This window comes from Hyla sarda, chromosome 1 (genome assembly GCF_029499605.1).
Source record: "Hyla sarda isolate aHylSar1 chromosome 1, aHylSar1.hap1, whole genome shotgun sequence".
In the NCBI taxonomy this organism is placed as follows: Eukaryota; Metazoa; Chordata; class Amphibia; order Anura; family Hylidae; genus Hyla; species Hyla sarda.
In genome coordinates, this window is record NC_079189.1 from 254,506,078 (window position 1) to 254,529,684 (window position 23,607).

General features: G+C 47.5%; 1 protein-coding gene across 3 annotated transcripts in view; it reads left to right on the top strand.

Annotated features, from left to right (window-relative positions):
• The first annotated feature begins 517 nt into the window (after window positions 1-517).
• Window positions 518-23,607, top strand: part of MOB3A (MOB kinase activator 3A) — a 37,327-nt gene continuing 14,237 nt past the window's right edge. Inside the window, exon 1 of one of the 3 annotated variants that reach the window (XM_056570932.1) lies at window positions 518-708. The gene's annotated coding sequence lies outside the window, so the exon portion shown is untranslated. Of the gene's footprint in view, window positions 709-739; window positions 1,017-23,607 lie in introns of those variants that run through there. The other 2 variants (XM_056570941.1, XM_056570948.1) reach the window with 2 other exon arrangements.

Below are 23,607 nucleotides of genomic sequence, written 5' to 3' on the forward strand. Positions count from 1 at the left end.
GCAATCCACTGTTGGTGGAATGTCCACGCGCAAATTTTCCGTGCGGACATTTCACAATGGGAACATAGCCTAAATGTCTTCTGTGCACAATTTAGGCAGGGAGTCTGCTTACTGAGCTTCCCTGTCTCCTCTATTGGCATGTAGTGCCCTCCCTTGATATCCAGCGGCGCCTGCGCTACAATAACCCCCTGGGACCTACTCAGGTGCCAAGTGCGCCTCACACAGCTGCTACAGGACTAGGGTGTACATGTACCCCAAGGGGTTAAACAATTATATGTATAAGCACCATATTTATCACATGCCATGTGACCATTCAATAAATATGGTGCACTTCTTGTATTAGTAGTCCTACTAACATGGAAATAACACCCGGAGAATATAAAATAAATCCCATTAAAACCCATTCTAGCAGGCTGCCAGGGAGTGAAGGCCATACTAATGTCCGAAACCGCAATGCACAGATCTCCATGACAGAGGGAAGACGTCTGGGCGGGGCGATGTCACGTGTTACGAAGCGGCATTCAGAGCGGAAGTAACTGGTGGACACACCTCGTGACGTTCTCACGCGGTAGATCGTTTGTTCCTGCAGAGGGAATTACAGGAAGGAATTGGCACTTGGAAGTTTACATTTACTTTCTCTTTAATCTAAAGGCGCGATTGGTGTCCGGAAGTAGATCGGAAGCTTCAGCCGCGAAGTCTCACCTTGAGGTAACGGTAATGTCTCGTATATAAAGTGCGTTCACAGGCCAGCTTAGAAAGTATTCTGCAGAGGGGGTGGGGCTGTTGTCGCGCTAGTGGAGGTTTCCGGTGCAGCTATGTGGTAGCAGAGAAGTTAGTGCGTAAAGATAACGGAGCTTGTGAAGCGAACTTGCGTGCGGGTTTTCGACGGTTCCCGAGGGATGGGTGCGTGGTCTAAACCGTTTAGGCTCCTCCCATTTATGATGACGTAGACTAATACTTTGTAGCGTAATGACTGGGAAATGCAGATGCGGCGCAGAGCCCTAGGAGTGAGCTCGGTTAGTGACAACCCTGGCCTGCAGATACTAATGGCATGGCCCTGTCATATAACGGGTCCTTGTTGTGACTGGGACCATGCATTTTACTATATACTGATTGTATTTCATTGTTAGGGTTAAAGTGTTTTAATAATATTGAATATTATAAATGGGTGTTTCTTATAAAAACAGCCGCGTACTATAAGTCTCTTCTGTTAGGCTGGGTTCACCCCACATTTTTGCAATACAGTTCCCGTATCAGGTTTTTGATTACAAAAAACGGATTCCTTAATACCTGATTAAACTGTATCAAAACATGTGTAGAAATTTTAATCCGTATATGGTTTGAAAAAATGTCCGGTTGCATCAGTTGTTTAAGGAAAAAAACGTATACGTTTTTAACTTTTACACCGTTATGAATAAAGTTTCACTTGTTTGAGGGTGGGTTCACACCACAATTTTGTTATACAGTTTCGGCATACAGTTTCATACAAAAACCTAGGCAACCGTACAGAAAACCATGCTCATAGACTTCCCATTCAAAACCGAATGCACCATAATGTATACGGTATTCTCCGTTTTTCAAACCATACGGTTTTTTTACTTTTTTTCTGGACAGAAAACTGTGGCCTACCATGGTTTTTTGTCCGGTTGAAAAAACGTATTTTAACCGTATATTTTAACATAGGACTCTTATGAGAACCGTAAGTGTTTACGGTTCAGTCCAGGTTTGTCTTTCCGGTTTTTAACCTTGCACAGTACGAGCTGAAAGAACCACCCACCTTCTGGAATATTCTGTGAAATATGAAAATATAGATTTTTCATGATAAAAACCGTATACAACCGTATGTACCCGGACTACAAATTTGTAACCGTTAACAGTTTTAAACCATACAGTTAATTTTTAGTGACTACGGTTTGGTCCATTATTTTTGTAATCCGGTTTTCTAAAAAAATATCCAAAAACTGTATAGCAAAATCGTGGTGTGTACCCACCGTGATTGAGATCCCCCAAAAACTGCAAAGTCAAAAAACGTGTGGTGAAAACTGTGTGGAACCATATGCACATGCAGTTCTGTACGATTCCCATTGACTCCCATGTTAAAAAAACAAAACCTATACGTTTCCATACGGGTTTTCACTCGGACCAAAAACCGTGGTAGGCTACGGTTTTAAGTATGGGGAAAAAAACTGACAAAACCGTACAGGATGCAAAACGGACACAAACGGATACATCTTTTGGCATACGGTTTTCAATACGGTTCCGTACGGTTTTCAAATTGAAAACGTATATGGGAACTGTATTGCATAAAACGTGGTGTGAACCCAGCATTACTGAAGTAAATTTCTTAAAGGGGCACTCCGGCGCTTAGACATTTTATCCCTTATACAAAGGATAGGGGATAAGATGCCTGATCCCGGGGGTCCCACCACTGGGGACCCCCGTGATCTTGCACGGCGCACCCCGTTAGAATCAGTCCCCGGAGCGTGTTCGCTCCAGGTCTGATTACTGTCGATCACGGGGACGGAGCATTGTGATGTCACGGCTCCGCCCCATGTGATGCCATGCTCCGCCCCTTCAATGCTAGCCTATGGGAGGGGGGGTGAGAGCAGTCACGCCTCCCTCCCATAGGCTTGCATTGAGGGGGTGGAGTGTGACGTCACACGGGTGCGGAGCCGTGACGTCACAATGCTCCGTCTCCGTGATCGACAGAAATCAGACCCGGAGCGAACACGTTCCGGGGACTGATTCTAATGGGGTGCGGCGTGCAAGATCACCGGGGTCCCCAGCGGTGGGACCCCTGGGATCAGTCATCTTATCCCCTATCCATTGCAGTACCCCCTTTAAAAGCTGTTTGGAGGAACAGTGGTGCAGTTGCCCATAGTATCCAATCAGATTGCTTCTTAAGTTTTTCAGAGGCTTTTATTCTTTTAAATGAAAGTGATGTGGTTGCTGTGGGCAATTACACCACTTTTCCTCTACACAGGTTTTGATAAATGTTCCCCATTGTGCTGCTATATAACTGGTGCTATTTTATTGTGCTGCTGTGTTACCATCGTTAGGTTACTTTCATACTGCCACTGGATACCACCACAAACTGCCTTATAAGGCATTTTTTTTTTCCTGCCTTTAACAGCCGTTGGTGTGACGGAGCCCAACCGGAGACATTACGAGCACAGAGGATCCCATTCATTATTCCGCCAGAAGATAGCGGGAGAAAAAGACGTTGCAAGCACAAATTCTTCTCTCGCTATCTTCTAGCGGTCGTCACACTGCCGGGCACGAACGGCAGTGTGAAAGGAGCCTAAGGCTGCATTCATATCACTAAAGGGGCAAAAGGCAGCAGGATCGGGCGTGGGAATTTGAAATCTGGCTGCTGCTGTATTCCTGCTAGATTCCGCCATGCCGTGCCCCGTGGATTTTAATGAACAGGATGGAGTCGGCTAGTCACCTCAGTCAAGTCATTTTTTGGTCTGTATCTGTTATTGCTGGACTGAAAACCATGGGGGGAGATTTATCAAAACCTGGCCAGTGAAGAAGTTGCTGAGTTGCCCATAGCAACCAATCGGATCTCTTCTTTCATTTTTTTTGAAAAGGCCTCTGAAAAAAGAAAGAACTGATCTGATTGGTTGCTATGACAACTCAGCAACTTTTACTCTGGACAGGTTTTGATAAAGATCTCCCCCTTGGTCTTCTGTGCTTTCAGTCCAGAAACGAATACAGGACAAGACTGACCCAACCGGAGTCACTAGTTGACACGGCTCAGCTTATTAAAATGAATGGGGTCTGAAAGCTATTAAAAAATCTAATGAAGGATCTGACTTCTGTATGCCCCAAACATGATGTAAATGCAGCCTTGAAGAGTACCTGTTGTTTGGAAAAAGGTTTGATGTGTCAAAAGTTTTGATTGATGGAGGTCTGAGTGTTCAGACATCTCTGGAGCAGGGAGAAGTCAGCACTGCTGCATCCTCCCGCCTCTATGTCACGTGATTGAGACACGCTCATAGACTTACATTGCGAGTTTGTCTCTCAAAGCCTGGAGAGAGTGTGCGCTTAGCTCATACTTCTACCGGCTCATTTTCCTAATTGGTGGAGGTTTGAACACTCGGACCCCCAACTCTAGGACACATCAAACATTTTTCAAAATGACAGTGGCCATTTAACCCCTTAAGGACTGAAGGGTTTTCGGTTTTTGCCCTTTCGTTTTTTCCTCCTCACCTTTTAAAAATCATAACCATTTCAATTTTGCACCTAAAATCCATATGATGGCTTATTTTTTGCGCCACCAATTCTACTTTGCAGTGACATCAGTTATTTTACCCAAAAATCTACAGCGAAACGGGGGGGGGGGAATCATTGTGCGACGAAATTGAAGAAAAACGCCATTTTGTAAATTTTGGGGGCTTCTGTTTCTATGCAGTAAATTTTTCGGTAAAAATGACACCTTATCTTTATTCTGTAGGTCCATACGATTAAAATGATGCCCTACTTATATAGGTTGGATTTTGTCGTACTTCTGGAAAAAATCTTAACTACATGCACGGAAATTTATGTTTAAAATTGTCATCTTCTGACCCCTATAAGTTTTTTATTTTTCTGCGTATGGGGCGGTATGAGGGCTAATTTTTTGCGCCGTGATCTGACGTTTTTAGCGGTACAATTTTTGTATTGATCGGACTTTTTGATCCCTTTAAGTTATTTTGGACTTTGGAATTTATTTGCGTGTACGCCATTGACCGTGCGGTTTAATTAATTATATATTTTTATAGTTCGGACATTTCCGCATGCGGCGATACCACATATGTTTTTATTTACACTGTTTTTATTTTTTTTATTTTTTTTTTATGGGAAAAGGGGGGTGATTCGAACTTTTATTAGGGAAGGGGTTAAATGACCTTAGTTAACAGTTTTTTTTTATTTTTTTTATTATTTTTCCACTTTTTTTTTTGCAGTGTTATAGCTCCCATAGGGACATATAACACTGCACACACTGATCTCCGATGCTGATCCCTGCACGGATCAGCGAGATAGGGGCTCGATTGCTCAAGCCTGTAGTTCAGGCTTGGAGCAATCAAGCCCCGATCGGATGCCGCGGACACAGGTAAGGAGACCTCCCTGCGTCCCAGCTGATCGGAACAACACTATTTCATCGCGATGTCCCGATCAGCCCGACTGAGCTGCCGGGAAGCGTTTACTTTTGTTTTCAGATGCGGCGGTCAACTTTGATCGCCGCGTCTAAGGGGTTAACAGCGCGCGGCACAACGATCGGTGCCGCACGCTGTTAGCCCAGGGTCCCGGCTATGATTAGCAGCCAGGGCCGACCCGGTGTGATGCAGGGTCACGGCGTGACCCCGTTTAACCCCTTAAGGACCAGGCCATTTTATACCTTAAGGACCGGAGCGTTTTTTGCAATTCTGACCACTGTCACTTTAAACATTAATAACTCTGGAATGCTTTTAGTTATCATTCTGATTCCGAGATTGTTTTTTTGTGACATATTCTACTTTAACTTAGTGGTAAAATTTTATGGTAACTTGCATCCTTTCTTGGTGAAAAATCCCAAAATTTGATGAAAAAAATGAAAATTTTGCATTTTTCTAACTTTGAAGCTCTCTGCTTGTAAGGAAAATGGATATTCAAAAAATATTTTTTTTGGGTTCACATATACAATATGTCTACTTTATGTTTGCATCATAAAATTTATGAGTTTTTACTTTTGGAAGACACCAGAGGGCTTCAAAGTTCAGTAGCAATTTTGAAATTTTTCACAAAATTTTCAAACTCACTATTTTTCAGGGACCAGTTCAGTTTTGAAGTGGATTTGAAGGGTCTTCATATTAGAAATACCCCATAAAAGACCCCATTATAAAAACTACACCCCCTAAAGTATTCAAAAAAACATTCAGTAAGTGTATTAACCCTTTAGGTGTTTCACAGGAATAGCAGCAAAGTGAAGGAGAAAATTCAAAATCTTCATTTTTTACACTCTCATGTTCTTGTAGACCCAATTTTTGCATTTTTGCAAGGGGTAAAAAGGAGAAAATTTTTACTTGTATTTGAAACCCAATTTCTCTCGAGTAAGCACATACCTCATATGTCTATGTTAATTGTTCGGCGGGTGCAGTAGAGGGCTCAGAAGGGAAGGAGCGACAAATGGTTTTTGGGGGGCATGCCGCATTTAGGAAGCCCCTATGGTGCCAGGACAGCAAAAAAAAACCACATGGCATACCATTTTGGAAACTAGACCCCTCGGGGAACGTAACAAGGGGTAATTTGAACCTTAATACCCTACAGGTGTTTCACGACTTTTGCATATGTAAAAAAATATATATTTTTTTTTACCTAAAATGCTTGTTTTCCCAACAATTTTACATTTTTTAAAAGGGTAATAGCAGAAAATACCCCCAAAATTTGAAGCCCAATTTCTCCCGAGTACGGCGATACCCCATATGTGGCCCTAAACTGTTGCCTTGAAATACGACAGGGCTCCAAAGTGAGAGCGCCATGCGCATTTGAGGCCTAAATTAGGGACTTGCATAGGGGTGGACATAGGGGTATTCTACGCCAGTGATTCCCAAACAGGGTGCCTCCAGCTGTTGTAAAACTCCCAGCATGCCTGGACAGTCAACGGCTATCTGGCAATACTGGGAGTAGTTGTTTTGCAACAGCTGGAGGCTCCGTTTTGGAAACAGTGGCGTACCAGACGTTTTTCATTTTTATTGGGGAGGGGGGCTGTGTAGGGGTATGTGTATGTAGTGTTTTTTACTTTTTATTTTATTTTGTGTTAGTGTAGTGTTTTTAGGGTACAGTCGCACGGGCAGGGGGTTCACAGTAGTTTCTCGCTGGCAGTTTGAGCTACGGCAGAAAATTTGACGCAGCTCAAACTTGCAGCCGGATACTTACAGTAATCCTCCGCCCATGTGAGTGTACCCTGTACGTTCACATTGGGGGGGGGGGGGGGGGGGAACATCAAGCTGTTGCAAAACTACAACTCCCAGCATGTACGGTCTATCAGTGCATGCTGGGAGTTGTAGTTTTGCAACAGCTGGAGGCACACTGGTTGTGAAACACCGAGTTTGGTAACCATAAGGGCATGCTGAGAGTTGTGGTGGTCTGCCTCCTGCTGTTGCATAACTACAGCTCCCAGCATGCCCTTGTTGCATGCTGGGAGCTGTTGCTAAGCAACAGCAGGAGGCTGTAACTCACCTCCAACGATCCAGCCGCACAGGTCAGTCCCTCGTCGTCTCCGCCGCCGCCGCCGCTGCTCCTGGGGCCCCGATCCCAACAGGGGCGCCGGGGATCGGGGTCCCCAGCACCCGGGGTGCACGTCCCGCACCCGCTCACGTCCTCCGGAAGAGGGGCGGAGCGGGTTGCGGGAGTGACACCCGCAGCAGGCGCCCTGATTGGTCGGCCGGTAATCCGGCCGACGAATCAGGGCGATCGTGAGGTGGCACCAGTGCCACCTCACCCCTGCTGGCTCTGGCTGATCGGGGCCGTCTCTGACGGCCCCGATCAGCCAATAATTCCGGGTCACTGGAGACCCGATTGACCCGGAATCCGCCGCAGATCGCTGGACTGAATTGTCCAGCGATCTGCGGCCATCGCCGACATGGGGGGTCATAATGACCCCCCCTGGGCGATATGCCGCGATGCCTGCTGAACGATTTCAGCAGGCATCGGGGACCGGCTCCGCTCCAGATGGTTGCGGGGGGCCGGTAAAACACATGACGTTCTCATACGTCATGTGTCCTTAAGGACTCGGAAATGGAGACGTATGAGAACGTCATGTGTCCTTAAGGGGTTAACACCAGGAGCGAGCTCAGGACGTACAGGTACTTCCTAAGTCCTTAAGGGATTAAAGAGAATTTGTCAGGTCCTTGGTTCCTCGCACTGGCACCAGGACCTGATAGTTTCGGCCCATTTAGACTACTGAATTTCTCCCTGCAAAAAATTGCGAGCAGAGGCTCTAGGACTGCTGAGACATGCGCCTCCTTCATTGACAGCAATGCATGTCTGAGTGGATTCCGCTGAAAGAATGAAAGTATTAATTCTTTTAGGGTAGTTTGGAATTAAAATTTTCACAGAATAAATTCTGCCGCGTGCACGGAGTCCCATTGAAAACAAATGGAGACTGCTGCAACAGAATTTTTCAAATTCACTGGATTAATTCTGCCATGTGAATAGGCCCTTTAGGAAAACAGCGTTCCAGTGCTGTTCTCATTGGCTCTCTGCAAATACACAAAAAGCTGAAAACAAAGTTTAATTTCTGCAAGCCTGACTGCTTATACCAGTGTTTCACAACCAGGACGCCTCCAGCTGTTGCAAAACTACAACTCCCAGCATGCCCTGACATGTCCGGGCATGCTGGGAATTGTAGTTTATCAACAGCTGGAGGCACCCTGGTTGGGAAACACTGACTTATACAGTCACAGCAAGCAGTTCCAGTCCCCCACTTGCCATGCCTCTTCTGACAGTCAGGCTTCATTGTCAGCCTGAGAGTAGGGCTTCTCCCTGCCCTCAGGTTTGTCCATCTCCACTGTCTGGATGAGAGTGGCTGCGGCAAGCAGACTGTCCACTTGTTTTGACTGTATTAGGCGAAGTGCACATTACTGTGCAGCTCTGTTTAAAATGCGGGATCTGAGCCAAGGAACAAATACTGCAAGATTTAATTTTTTTTGTTTCTGCACAGATCCAACAAAGAAATGGAAACCCAAGAAACTTTATTTAAAGTCAATGGGATCCTTTGATGTCTGTTGTGATACAGACCCTTTCAGCTGTTTAGTGGCCCTGAACAGAGCCTGTGATGGAGCTCTCCTAACGGGACTGGACAGTAATATTTACTTTACTTAAAGGAAATATCCAAGATAAGACGTCACCCGCCCTGTAGTCGCCTGTAATCAGACCCGGAGCGAACACGTTCCGGGGACTGATTACAAACGGGGTGCCGCGTGCATGATCCCTGGGGTCCCCAGCGGCGGGACTCCCGCGATCAGGCATCTTATCCCCTATCCTTTGATAAGAGGATAAGATGTTTAAGCACCGGAGAACCCCTTTAAGCTCATCCACAGTGTTGGGTCTTGCGTCTCTCAACTTTCTCTTCACAATAACCCACAGATTCTCTATGGGGTTCAGGTCAGGAGAGTTGGCAGGCCAATTGAGCACAGTAATACCATGGTCAGTCAACCATTTACCAGTGGTTTTGGCACTGTGAGCAGGTGCCAGGTCGTGCTGAAAAATGAAATCTTCATCTCCATAAAGCTTTTCATCAGATGGAAGCATGAAGTGCTCCAAAATCTCCTGATAGCTAGCTGCATTGACCCTGCCCTTGATAAAACACAGTGGCCCAACACCAGCAGCTGACATGGCACCCCAGACCATCACTGACTGTGGGTACTTGACACTGGACTTCAGGCATTTTGGCATTTCCTTCTCCCCAGTCTTCCTCTAGACTCTGGCACCTTGATTTCCGAATGACATGCAAAATTTGCTTTCATCCAAAAAAAGTACTTTGGACCACAGAGCAATAGTCCAGTGCTGCTTCTCTGTAGCCCAGGTCAGGCGCTTCTGCCGCTGTTTCTGGTTCAAAAGTTGCTTGACCTGGGGAATGTGGCACCTGTAGCCCATTTCCTGCACACGCCTGTGCACGGGGGCTATGGATGTCTCTACGCAGGTCCCCAAGGTCTGGAATCGGGCCTTCTCCACAATCTTCCTCAGGGTCCGGTCACCTCTTCTTGTTGTGGAGCATTTTCTGCCACATTTTTTCCTTCCCACAGACTTCCCACTGAGGTGCCTTGATACAGCACTCTGGGAACAGCCTATTTGTTCAGAAAGGTCTTTCTGTGTCTTACCCTCTTGCTTGAGGGTGTCAATGATGGCCTTCTGGACAGCAGTCAGGTCGGCAGTCTTAGGCTGGGTTCACACCACGTTTTCTTAAATATGGTTCCTGTATACGGTTGGTAGGAGGGGGGGCGGGGCTTAATCGCGGCGCCCGCACTCAGCCGTATTCGGGAACCGTATTTAATGGAAGTCTATGAGCCGACCGGAGTGAACCGCAGCCTCCGGTCGGCTTCGTTTTCGGCCGTATGTGGTTTCCCGACCGCAGGCAAAAACGTGGTCGACCACGTTTTTGCCTGCGGTCGGGAAACCGCATACGGCCGAAAACTAAGCCGACCGGAGGCTGCGGTTCACTCCGGTCGGCTCATAGACTTCCATTAAATACGGTTCCCGAATACGGCTGAGTGCGGGCGTCGCGATTAAGCCCCGCCCCCTCCTCCCAACCGTATACGGGAACCGTATTTAAGAAAACGTGGTGTGAACCCAGCCTTACCCATGATTGTGGTTTTTAGTAATGAACCAGGCTGGGAGTTTTTAAAAGCCTCAGGAATCTTTTGCAGGTGTTTAGAGTTAATTAGTTGATTCAGATGATTAGGTTAATAGCTCGTTTAGAGAACCTTTTCATGATATGCTAATTTTTTGAGATAGGAATTTGGGGTTTTCATGAGCTGTATGCCAAAATCATCAGTATTAAAACAATAAAAGACCTGAAATATTTCAGTTGGTGTGCATTGAATCTAAAATATATGAAAGTTTAATTTTTATCATTACATTATGGAAAATAATGAACTTTAGCACAATATGCTAATTTTTTTAGAAGAACCTGTATTCTTTTGAAGGATTTTTGTCTTCCGTTCTCTGGGTAGTCCCAGGCGGTTGGGTAGGTTTCGACAAATCCCTTGCACAGTGGTGACTGAGAATCTCATCGTGGTTCTCTGGTCAGCGTTTTTCATTTGGTTTGCTGGAGACTGCAGTTGCATTTCTGGTATAAATGTAGCTCTGCCCTCCTATCCTCCGTGTGCTGGCTAGACAGCTTCCCTGTCTATAAGATGACATCCTATAGAGATGCAGCATGTTTTAACACGTTAAACTACGCTCAAGCAAGAAGTACAGGGGCAGTTGATAAGGCAGAGTGACATATATTGTCACATGCTCCTCCATAGATGAGATGGGGATGCTGTCCAGCCAACACACAGGTGTAGGAGAATGGAGGTCGAGCTACATTTTGTCAGAGAATGGGACCACAGAGTGAGTACTGCATATGTTGGCTTACAGGGTGCGAACTACCTACAGGGGGTTCTTACCTATAGTGTGTGAGCTACCTACCTACAGGGGAGGTGCTACCTTCAGAGAGAAATCTAATGACAGGAAGATATATACATGCTTGAGAAAGGCTTGTTTAGCCGAAACGTTGCACTTTATGCTCTGATGCAATAAAAATACCTTTTAGCCTGCACTTTACCTGGGCCTCGTGATTGGTGCTGTTTCCTTGAGGGGAGCGTTTTATAATGGTGCAGCTGTGCACAAAATCATGGGGTTCCAATCAGCAGAGAGAAGACAGGCCCTTACCTGCCTCTTTTCAGCGCTCCAATAGTGAATGCAGCCTCAGCATCCTACACTAATGTAGCGCTGATAACACTGACAAATGCTGTGCTGCATAAATCAGTGTCTGCAATCAAAAGATTGGATGACAGCCTTTGGCTTTCTGGGCATGCTGAGAGTTGTAGTTTTGCAACAGCTGGAGACACACTGTTGGGAAAACACTGCGCTATGAGAAATGTAAAATAACACATCAACACCAATAGGAAGCACACCATGCATTGTTGTGACAATTATATCCAAATCTTTATTGAAAACACTTAGTAAAATACATCAAAAGACATAAAAAAATAAGGCAGTTAGACTGAAGGCAAGTGTGAATAAAAACAACCAACCTAAGGCTGGGTTGACTTCACGTTTTTCAACTATGGTTCCCGCATACGTTTTCATTAGTGAAAAAGTATGGAACGGTATACATAGGCAAAGCATTGCAAACCGTATGCACCCTGATACATACGGTTGCGTACAGTTTGCTTGCAATATGGTTTTTAACAGTACTCCAAACCGTGTTCAACCACTGTTTTGACTCCAGTTTAAAAAACGTATTGCAACCGCATATCTTTTTTTTTTAACATGGACGTCAATGGGAAACGCACATGTATATGGTTCCATACGGCAAAACCATATGCGTTTTTTCTTTGCACATGCGCATTTGCATCCTTAAGTCCCAACCCAAGACCCCTCCCATTAAAAATGGTCAGAATTTTCAAAAACGTATGTTTTTTTATTTTTATAAAAACGGACGGAACTATATGCACTTTTAAAAACGCATGCGGTTTACTTTTTCCCATACTGTTCCATCCGTTTTTTTCCCCATACAGTTTTTGATAGAAAACGTATGCGGGAACCGTAGATGAAAAACGTGATGTGAACCCAACCTTACAACATCAAAAGTGCAATGTGCATAGTATTACAATAAAAGCAGAAGCAAAACAACCCTGCAACAACTTAACAGACACTTCACATAGCCCACACAACTTACATTTAGTGATCCCTGCTACCCCAGAGCTGTCTCTTTAGGGTCTATTCACATGTACAGTAATCTGTGCAGATTTGATGCGCAGGATTTCAGGCTGTGTTCAGTCATTCAGTTTACATTGAAATCTGCAGCAGAAAATCCTGCGCATCAAATCTGCGCAGAACACTGTACATGTGAATAGACCATTAAGGAGCTTCGTCTGGGCTATGATCTAAACCAGGTTCCACTGCTCTAATAATGTGATTTAACAATCAATCCTAGCTAACCTTTGAATGATGGACATAACTATCCACACAGGGACTGATTATAACGGTTTCCCCTCCATACCTAATTACTGCTGGTGAATAGAATGACGGCATCCTCGGAGCGATGTTGCATCAACACTGATGCACGGCCATCACATGATCCAGAACATGTGACTGATGAGTCGGGTCATACGTAGTAACGTGTTGAATCCCTAAGCCGAGCCTTGGAGCAAACACATATAACAGTGAACACTGGCACCTAGTGGCCAAAGAAAAAAGTGCAAGTGCCAAACAGGAAATAAGGTGCGAGAGTGCGGAAAACCAACGGAACAGAGCAACAATATATATTAATACATGTGTGTAGGGAGCTGCTCAATATGAGCCCTGTACACACCACAATGTGTGCAATATGAATAACAGTGTTGGCAATAAGCCATACTTATGACTATAAAGCTAGTGCAGTGCTACAAAATACAGTCATGGCCGTAAATGTTGGCACTTCTGAAATTTTTTAAGAAAGTGAAGTGTTTCTCACAGAAAAGGATTGCAGTAACACATGTTTTGCTATACACTTGTTTATTCCCTTTGTGTTTATTGGAACTAAACCAAAAAAGGGAGGTTAAAAAAAAGCTAATTGGACATAATGTCACACCAAACTCCAAAAATGGTCTGGACAAAATTATTGACACCCTTAACTTAATATTTGGTTGCACACCCTTTGGAAAAAATAACTGAAATCAGTCGCTTCCTATAATCATCAATAAGCTTCTTACACCTCTTAGCCTGTATGTTGGACCACTCTTCCTAGACTCATTGCTGGCCACTTCAGAACTCTCCAGCGCTTTGTTGCCATCCATTTCTGGGTGCTTTTTGACGTATGTTTGGGGTCATTGTCCTGCTGGAAGACCCAAGATCTCGGACGCAAACCCAGCTTTCTGACACTTGGCTGTACAGTGCGTCCCAAAATCCATTGGTCCAAAACATCAAGTAGTGACAGCTCACCTTGATCAGGCTTCACACCTGTGCACCGACCCGCCGGTCCCGCCTCCAGCTTCAATGCAGCCAAAATCGTGATTATCGGTCAATCCCTACTAATTTATATACAAGAACGTCCAGCATCCAGGTTGAAGTCAAAAGCAGGGTATTTCTTTATTGGAGAACTTGCATATACACGATAAAAACTGACACGTTTCACACTTCCGCGCTTAGTCATAGAGTAACGAGACATTGCATAAGACAGGTTTAAATACTAAAAACTTGTCTGGATTTGGATAAATGACTCTGACTAAACTCAATAGCGTGAAACGTGTCAGTGTATATGCAAGTTTCCCAATAAAGAAATACACTGATTTTGACTTCAACCTGGATGCTGGACGTTCTTCTTGTATATAAATTAGTAGGGATTGACCGATAATCACGATTTTGGGCATTATCTATATTGATTACCTTGCCGATAATGCCCCGCACCGTGACCGCACCTACCCATCTCCCCAGCCCCCCCCCCTCTCCCCCCCGACGCACCGCCCCGGCCCCATTGCCTCCCCCATCCCCGGTTTTATAATTACCTGTTCCCGGGGTCCACGCTACTTCTGGCTCCTGCTGCGTCCTGCGTTACGCAGTGCGCAATGACGAGTGACGTGACGTCACAGTCAGTGCGCACAGTGACAGCTCAGGAGGACGCCACCGGAGCCAGATGTAGAGTAGACCCCGGGAACAGGTAATTATAAAACCGGGGATGGGGGAGGCAATGGGGCCGGGGCGGTGCGGCGGTAGGACTCAGGACCCCCGGACAGGCAGGGGGAGAGAAGCGGGCGGCGGTCTATGGCACCGCAAAAGCCACTGCAGTTCATTGATTTAAAGCGCCCGCTTTAAATCAATGATCTGCAGCGGTGTCGCGGGGGGGAGAAATAGCTAATAACTTATACCGGAATATCGGTATAAGTTATCGGCTATTGGCCCTAACCTGCACCGATTATCGGTCGATCCCTATAAAATAGCGTTGGTAATCCTCAGATTTCATGATGCCTTGCACACATTCAAGGTACCAAGTGCCAGAGGCAGCAAAACAACCCCAAAACATCATTGAACCTCCACCATATTTCACTGTAGGTACTGTGTTCTTTTCTTTGGCCTCATTCTGTTTTCGGTAAACAGTAGAATGATGTGTTTTACCAAAAAGCTCTATCTTGGCCTCATCGGTCCACGAGACGTTTCCCAGAAGGATTTTGGCTTACTCAAGTTCATTTTGGCAAAATGTAATCTTGCTTTTATATGTCAATGTGTCAGCAGTGGGGTCCTCCTGGGTCTCCTACCATAGCGTTTCATTTCTTTTAAATGATGATGGGTAGTTAGCGCTGACACTGATGCTCCCAGGACAGCTTGAATATCTTTGGAACTTGTTTGGGGCAGCTTATCCACCATCCGGACTATCCTGCGTTGACACCTTTTCATCAATTTTTCTCTTCTGTCCACGCTCAGGGAGATTACCGTATATACTAGAGTATTAGCCCCCCCCCCCCCCCCCCCCCCCCCGGGCCACCAGCTGACTCTCTATATTGTGTGGTATCCCTATGCCCGGGCTGCAAATGGTAAACAAAATAAACTTTCAAACTTTAACTCGCCTTCCTAGTCGGTCCGGACCAGCTTCCTAGGGAATGGAACGTGGGACAGTTGTCAGCCTATCACCGGCCACAGCGATGTTCTGCCTCGGCCGGTGATAGGTTGAGCGCACTGTCATGTAAGAAGCCGGCTTCTGCGGCCAGTGATAGGCTAACGGCTCTGTGACGTTCCCGTCCCCAGCGTAAGGCCGATGTAGGAACGTGCGTTAAAGTTCATTTTGTTTACCATTTGCAGCCCAGGCACAGGGATACCGCACAGTATAGTGTGTCAGCACCGGCGGCCCGCAAGAAACCGGAGGACAAGGAAGGCAGCGCTTGCGGGTACTATGTGTATATTTACCCCGATGGGGACAGCGCAGTGCTTGGCTGATAATTAATTTGGGGGGAGAGGAGGAAGGAAGGGAAATACTGTTATATACCGTGGAACAGCCATAAGTTACAAAAATACTGTGATATTTTTTCATACTGCCCAGCCCTAGTATGTGTTTGTGTCAAATGAGAGAAAATATGTGGGTCATCTTTAATGTGAATTTATATACATGCCTACAGGGTTGTCTAAATTGCTTGACGCCCAGGATATGCCGTGCCGGGCAGGTGAATTGTTCAGACATTTAGCCCTGCTTTGGGCATGCAGAGCCAGGGGTGGCATCACCGGTCAAGAGCGCCCGGGGATCCAGGGCTCACGTCCCAGATGCCCTGAGCAAGCGCAACTTTCACCTCTTCCTGGCCCAGGACGGATGCATACGTCCCAGTTGCTGACCTGTTCACACAAATGGACATTTGTGTACGTCCTAGTGATCTCTCTGCAGGAGATGGATGGCGGGACCCAGCTGTCAATTACAACTGGGGTCCAGATGTAACTGCTGACACCGGGATCGCTATGGTCTTGGCAGCATTAAAGGGGTACTCTGGCCTTAAGACATCTTATCCCCTATCCAAAGGATAGGGGATAAGATGCCTGATCGCAGGGGTCCGGCCGCTGGGGACCCTTCAATCTTTAATGCAGCACCCCGCTGTCATCAGCGCGATGTTCGCTTCGGGTCTGATGAATCACTATCACGGTGCCGGAGTATAGGCTTGCATTGAGGGGGCGGTGCGTGATGTCACACGGGGGCCGAGCCTTGACGTCACGATATTCTGGCCCCGGGATCGGGATTCATCAGACCCAAAGCACTGTTTGCTCGGGAGGCTGATGATAGCGGGGTGCTGCATGAAAGAATGCGGGGGTCAACAGTGGCAGGACCCCTGCCATCAGGCCTCTTGTTTGCGTAGCACAGCAGGCTATGAGTGCAATAATAATTTTTTAGCCAAAACGTGAAATAAAGATCAAAAGGTGGCATGTATCTCCAAAATGGTACCAACAAAAAGTACAGCTCATCCCGCAGAATAGAAGTCAGAACATGGCAACACATAAAAGGTGAAAAAAAAAGGATTTAATTGGGTATGGCCATAATTCTACCGACCCACAGAATAAAGATAACATAATTTTTACTGCACAGTGAATGCAATAAAATAATTTAAAAAATACAGAAATTTTCCAATTTAAAAAAAAATTATATTTAGGAGTTTTTCCACAAAAAATGCTGCATATATTAACAAATTCACCACTAATATAAAGATAAGCATGCTGGCTGTTGTAGTCATCTGCCTCAACTGTTGCAGAACTACAATGCCCAGCATGCCTTTTGACTCTCCGTGCATGCTTGGAGATGTAGTTCTGCAACAGCTAAAGGGGGAAAAGTTCCACTAGCTGTTGCATAACTATAACTCCCAGCATGCACAGACAGCCAAAGGGCATACTGGGAGTTGCATTCGTGAGCCTCCAGATGTTGCATGACTACAACTCCCAGCATGCCCTTTGACTTTGCATGCTGGTAGTTTCACTTATGCAAAAGCAGGAGGCACACATCTCTCACCACCTGCTGCTGGCGCTGCCAAAGGTGATCCTGCTGCCATCCACCAGGTGCCCTTAAATGCAGCTGCTCACTGACAAGCACCCCCTCTCGCCCCTTGGTCTAGGGATGGAGGGGTTGCCGTCAGTGACGCTGCCCAGCAGGAGCCCTGATTTCAAGCAATCGGGGTGATCGTGAGGTGGCACCAGTGCCACTCCATTCCTGCTGCATAAGGATGATTGGTGCTGTCTGTCACCAAGGCCCGATTGGCCCGGAAAAGCTGTGAAGCCCCAAAATTAGCAAAATGGTAGTTTTTTCTTTGTTTTTTCATTACCACATGATTTTTTTTTTTCCCACCATAGATTTGGTGGTAAAATGAGTGATGCCATTTCATAGAACAACTGGTGATGCAAAAAAAAAACAAGCCTCCCATATGGGTCTGTAGCGTTATGTCTCTTTGAAGGCAAGGAGGAAAAAGAGTGCAAACATTTAAGGAAAAAAACCTGCATCCTTAAAGAGTACCTCTCATGGTCTTGTTTAATTTTATAATCCTCCCATTTCAATGCCCCCATCAAGATAAACCACCCCCTGTCTTTATTTTTCATTTTCTACCTTGATATTGCTCTGTATTTTTAGCTCAGTCTCAGTCAGATTCACAGACTGGGAAGGGGCGTTACCCAGCAGGCGTGACATCATCTGAAGCCATACATGGGAGAACTTGTTTCCTCACTTTGCTACACACAGCCCAGAGCAGTTCAGTGTGAGAGGAGCTATGATTGGATAAGGCTGCGCACACCCCCCTCAGCAATTCCTGATTTTGGACAGATCTTGGGGTTCCCAGTGGCAGGAGCCCCGTGATCAGACATCTTATTCCCTATCCTTTGGATAGGGGATAAGATGTCTAAGGGCGAAGTACCCTTTAAGAAAAGGTGTTTTCTCTCTTTCGGTTCCATTGGGGGACACAGACCGTGGGTATATGCTGCTGCCATCAGGAGGCTGACACAGGGCAACAAAAAAAAGTCCGCCCCTCCTGGCAGGATATACCCTGCCTACAGACTCTGAGCTATCCGTTTTAGCTTAGTGTCCGTAGGAGGCAGACACAGTTCTCCAGACCTGGTCTTTTTCTTCTTATTTTTTTTAGTTCAGAGAAGTGTATTTAGCTTTTTTTCTCCTTTTTTTTATTTTTTATTTCCTTGTTTTTAGGTCGGGGTTCAGGAGCCATGTTCACTGGTCCCCCCCCCCATATTCATCAACCTCTTGTCACCACCGGCCAGCACCTGGGGTTGTACCTTGGGTCCAGGTCCTCCTACCTTCCCTGCTCGTCTCTCTGACTTAGCCCGGCATGATGCAGGTGTCTAATAGCAGGCTGAAGACTTCAGTAGGTAAGTTTTCTCTTGGACAGGGTGAGTGTTCTTCCCCCCCCCCTTCTCTCTTTCAGCCTCCTCCCTCTCTTCCCTGGGGTCTTTCTTTTTCAGGGCTCTCAACCTCTGGAGTGCCCCTATTTTGTGCCCACCTTGCTGTATCTCATCTTTTCAGGGACCAGTCTTTCCCTGCTTGGCCATCCTGAATTCCGGGGTCTTAGTTTCAGTCTCTGGGGCCAGCACTCTGTATTCGGTTGCATTCCCCCTTAGCTCCGCAGCTCCACAGTCTCTCCTCCTATAGCGAGCGGTGCGCCTGCATGTATAAGGCGTCGGGGGTCATTAATTTAGGCTGCAGCTGCCGCCTAATCACGGCCTTGAAGCTCCGCCCCATTCCTTCCGGCTGGGCTTTCCTTCCTATCCCAATCAATTTCCGATGTGGCGCGGGTTTCCCTTACTGTGGTGACCGCCTTGGAGCGATCTTCCTTGCTCTTGCTCTCCTTCCCGCTGACCCTTGTCTCGGGCCATTTCACAAACGCTCTAAGGTGTTATCCTCTGGCTTTTCTCCAGACTGCCGATCTCGGGACAGGCACTCTCCTCGTGGGTCTCGCTCCTCCTCCCCGGCATCCCGGCAGCATCCCCGTTCCAGGGGCCGCTCTCCTGGTTGCCATGCAAGGTCTCCAGGTTTACGTCCTAGGTCTGCCTTGCCTTCATCTAAGGCTGCTTCCACCCGCTCCCGCTCTCCTGGGGAGCTGGAAGATGAGGCGTCAGGTTCTGCCTCTGATCCAGAGGACCGAACCAGCTTGGTGTCAGCCATGAGGGACACCTTTCACCTAAAGGACCCAGGAACTTCGGACTCACCTCCTGAAATTTCCTTCCACCGCTCCCGTCGCTCTCCTAAGGTATTCAGCTCTCACGCTGAATTCGGCTCCTTACTGCAAGCGGCATGGAAGCATTCAGACAAACGCTTCCAAGGAACTAAGAAGGTTCAGGCACAGTTTCCATTTTCCCAGTACTTGATTACAAAATGGACAACGCCGCCAGCTGTGGATCCTCCGGTTTCCCGCCTGCCAAAATCGACTACTCTTCCTTTTGGCAGACGCGGCCTCCTTTTAATGATCCGGCAGACAAGGGAATAGAGAATCTGGCCAAGTTTGCTTTTGAAGCGGCGGGTTCAGCTTTGTTTCCCGCTTTCACTTTGGCATGGGTGTCTAAAGCCCTATCTGTTTGGGCTTCCCAACTCCGTCAGGGCATTTTATCTGGGGCCCCTTCAGAGGAATTTGCGGATCTTGCTCTTCAACTCTCCAATGCCAGAGACTACTAGTGCTCTGCTTCCTTGCCCGTTGTACGGCTTTTGCCACGGGTAACCTGGTGGCGACTCATCGCTCCATGTGGCTAAAGGCCTGGGACACCAATGCTGCTTCCAAGAAATCCCCACTCAACTTCCTTTCTCTGACACCCGTCTCATAGGAAAACGCCTGGATGAGATTATCTCTTAGGCTACTGGAGGTAACAAGTCTAGCCGTACAGATTTCCGCCGGAAGTTTACCTCCTTTTGGCCCTTTCGGTCTTTTGGCTCGGGTCGGGCAGCCAGGCCAGCGTGCTCACAGGACAGGAAGGCTCCTTCCTTCAAGGCACGTCCTTCCTGGAAGTCTGATAACAGTCCTGGCAGCTTTGAGACCAAGTCAGGCACTCGTAAGCCTCCCTCCGCCTGAAGGGACGCCCCCACCCAGAAATTATTTTCGGTGGGAGGTAGTCTGTCTCTGTTCCGGGATGTTTGGATTGCCCAAGTGCATGGCTCTTGGGTCTGAGATGTCGTTTCCGACGGCTATCGGATCGTGTTTGCTCCCTTTCCAAGGGACCATTTTTTACGATCCCGACCTCCTCGTTCTCCTTCCTTGGCGGTGGCTTTTCGGGTCGCACTTCGAAACCTTGTCGCTCAGAGAATGATTGTCCCAGTTCCTCCCAAGGAGCGTTTTTCGGCATTCTATTTAAACCTGTTTGTTGTCCTCAAAAAGGGGGTTCCGTCCGCCCGATCCTGGATCTGAAGCTCCTCAACCGCCACCTACTCCTGCGTCACTTCTGTATGGAGTCACTCCGTTCTGTGGTGGCATCCAGGGATCAAGGGGAGTTTCTTTCCTCGGTGGATATCTGAGATGCTTACCTTCACATCCCAATATTTCCGGCTTGTCAGCGCTATCTCCGTTTCGCCATTGCGGAGGGACATTTTTCAGTTTGTAGCCCTTCCTTTTGGACTGGCCACGGCCCCAAGGGTCTTCACCAAGGTCCTTGCGGCAGTGATTGCCATCTTGCGAGCCTGGGGTGTGTCCGTGATCCCCTACTTGGATGACCTCCTGATCAAGGCTCCAACCAGGGACCAGAATCAGGAGAGTCTATTTCTCACACTTTAGACCTTTTCCCGTTTCGGCTGGGTGGACAACCAGGAAAAGTCCAACCTGATTCCCACCCAGTCTCTGATCTTCCTGGGACTCCAGTTCGACATGGCTCCCGCCGGACACGTGTGTTCTGTCCTTCTGTTCCAGTCTCTATTCGGTTCAGCATGTAAGTCCTGGGACTGATGGTGGCGACCATTGAGGACGTTTCCTTCGCCCAGTTTCATTGTCGACCTCTCTAACTTTTCTGTCCCGGTGGGACAAGTCTCCGCTTTCTCTTGATTGCAGGATTATTCTTTCTCCTCCTTCACTTGAGTCTCCTCTTCAACAGGGAAGATCTTTCCGGCCCCTCCACTGGCAGGTCATCACGACAGATGCCAGTCTCAACGGTAGGGGAGGAGTTTTCATGGATCGCACGGTCCGTTGTGCATCTCAGGAACCTCTTCTCCCCATCAATATCCTGGAACTTCGGACAATTTACCTTTTGCCTTCTCCCATTGGGAGTAACTTCTGTTCGTGTCCAGTCAGATAACTCCACGGCTGTGGCAAATGTCAATCGCCAGGGTGTCTGCTCTTTCCATTCTCTTTCAGTGCTCCCTGGTGCCCGATCCTCACATCTGCACTTTTCTGCAGGGCTTATCTCATGCAGCTCCACCATATAGACCCCCCCCACCCCGTGGGATCTGAGCTTGAGCTGGAGGCGTTCTTCCTACCTCGTCTTGCCCCAGGACAAAGTGGTCTTCCGTCCGGTCCCCTTATTTTTGCCTAAGGTGGTCTCCGCCTTTCACCTAAATGAGGATATCGTCCTTCTGTCCAGCTCCGTGCCATCCCAGGGAACGGTTGCTTCATTGTCTTGACAGGGTACGGGCTGTTCGGATTTACCTTTCAGTAGCGTTGGCTGCCCGGGCATGCTGGGAATTGTAGTTTTGTAACATCTGGAGGTCCGCAGGTTGGAGACCACTGGCGTACAGTGAGTTCCAGCGCCAGCGGCCCCCAACAAAGAGGAGGAGGGCAGTGCTTGACATATGTGAGTAGTACCCCGCTAGGCTGATAATTAATTGGGGGGGGGGGGGGGAGCAGAACAGCGCTGGCGGGTAACATGATTGGGGGGGGGGGAGAGCAGAACATCGCTCGCGGATCACATTATTTTGTCGGCCTTGCAAGTCTGTAAGGTGGCCCCCTGGTCTTCCTTGCACACTTTTACAAAATTTTACCAGGTGCACACTTTTGCGTCTGCAGATGCTGGTTTGGGTCACAAGGTGTTGCAGGCGGCTGTGACCCAGCCTTCCACCTGAGTTGCTTGGGTTTTCTCCCACCCCGGGGACTAACTTTGGTACATCCCACGGTCTCTGTGGCCCCCAATGGAGCCGAACGAGAAAAGTAGATTTTTATGCTTACCCTTAAATTTCTTTCTCGGAGGATCGATTGGGGGACACAGCATCTACCCATTTGTTCTGGTGTGTTTGGTTCGGTTGTCTGTCCGAGGGTTGATTCTTTTCTTTTTTTTTGTCTGTGGTTTCCTCGGACAGTTGCTGTTTTTTCTTTCCCTATCGGTCCTCTCTTACTGCTTTGGGACTAAACTGATAGCTCAGAGTCTGCAGGCGGGGTATATCCAGCCAGGAGGGGCCGACTTTCTTTTTGTTGCTTACTGTCAGCTTCTTGGTGGCAGCAGCATATGCCCACGGTCTCTGTGTCCCCAGTGGATCCTCCGAGAAAGATTTTACAGTAAGCATAAAAATGTACCGTATTTATTATTATTGTTATTAAAATGTTTAGCCTAAAGTCTACCTGCGTGTTATACGCGGGCGCTTTAAATCAATGAACTGCAGCGGCTTTGCAGGAGCAGAGACCGCCACCGATGCCGGCCTCTCTGCCCCTGCCTGTCCTGGGGTCTAGAGCCTTCTGCCGGCCCTTCTCTCCCCCTGACAATCGGTGCCGTCCCTCGTCATTGCGCCGCGCCGTGCAGCGCATAACAACGACGCAGGGGACGCACACCGGAGGACTGAAGCAGAGCGGACCCGACCCCGGTAACAGGTAATTATACAACCGGGTATGGGGGAGGCAACGGGGCAGCGGCGCCGGCAATGGGTGCCGCTGCCCCTTCTCTCCCCCTGTCTGTCGGCGCTGCTGCCCCATTGCCGGCGCCGCTTCTCTCCCCCTGGCTATCGGCGCCGGCACCGATAGTCAGGGGGAGAGAACGGGCAGCCACGCAGATAGCCAGCAGGAGAGAAGTGGCGGCAGCAGGGCTCTAGACCCCAGGAAAGGCAGGGAGAGAGAAGCGGGTAGCGATGGCCCCTATCCCCATGCCTTTCCTGGGGGTGTATCGGGGTATACGCATGCACACACACACCCTCATTTTATCAAGGATATTTGGGTAAAAAACTTTTTTTACCCAAATATCCTTGGTAAAATGACGGTGCGTGGTATACCCTGATAAATACGGTACTTTTATTTTATTTTTATTTATTTTTTCCCACCTTCGTTTTTTCCTCTTGGTCTTCTAAAAGCCATAACTCTTTCAATTTTCCACTTACATATATAAGGGCTTGTTTCTTTTTTGCATCACCAAATGTACTTTGTAATGACATCACTAATTTTACCACCAAATCTACAGCAAAATGAAAAGAATATATATTTGTGTGAAGAAATTGAAGAAAAAGCTAATTTTGGGGGCTTCTTTTTCTACGCAGTG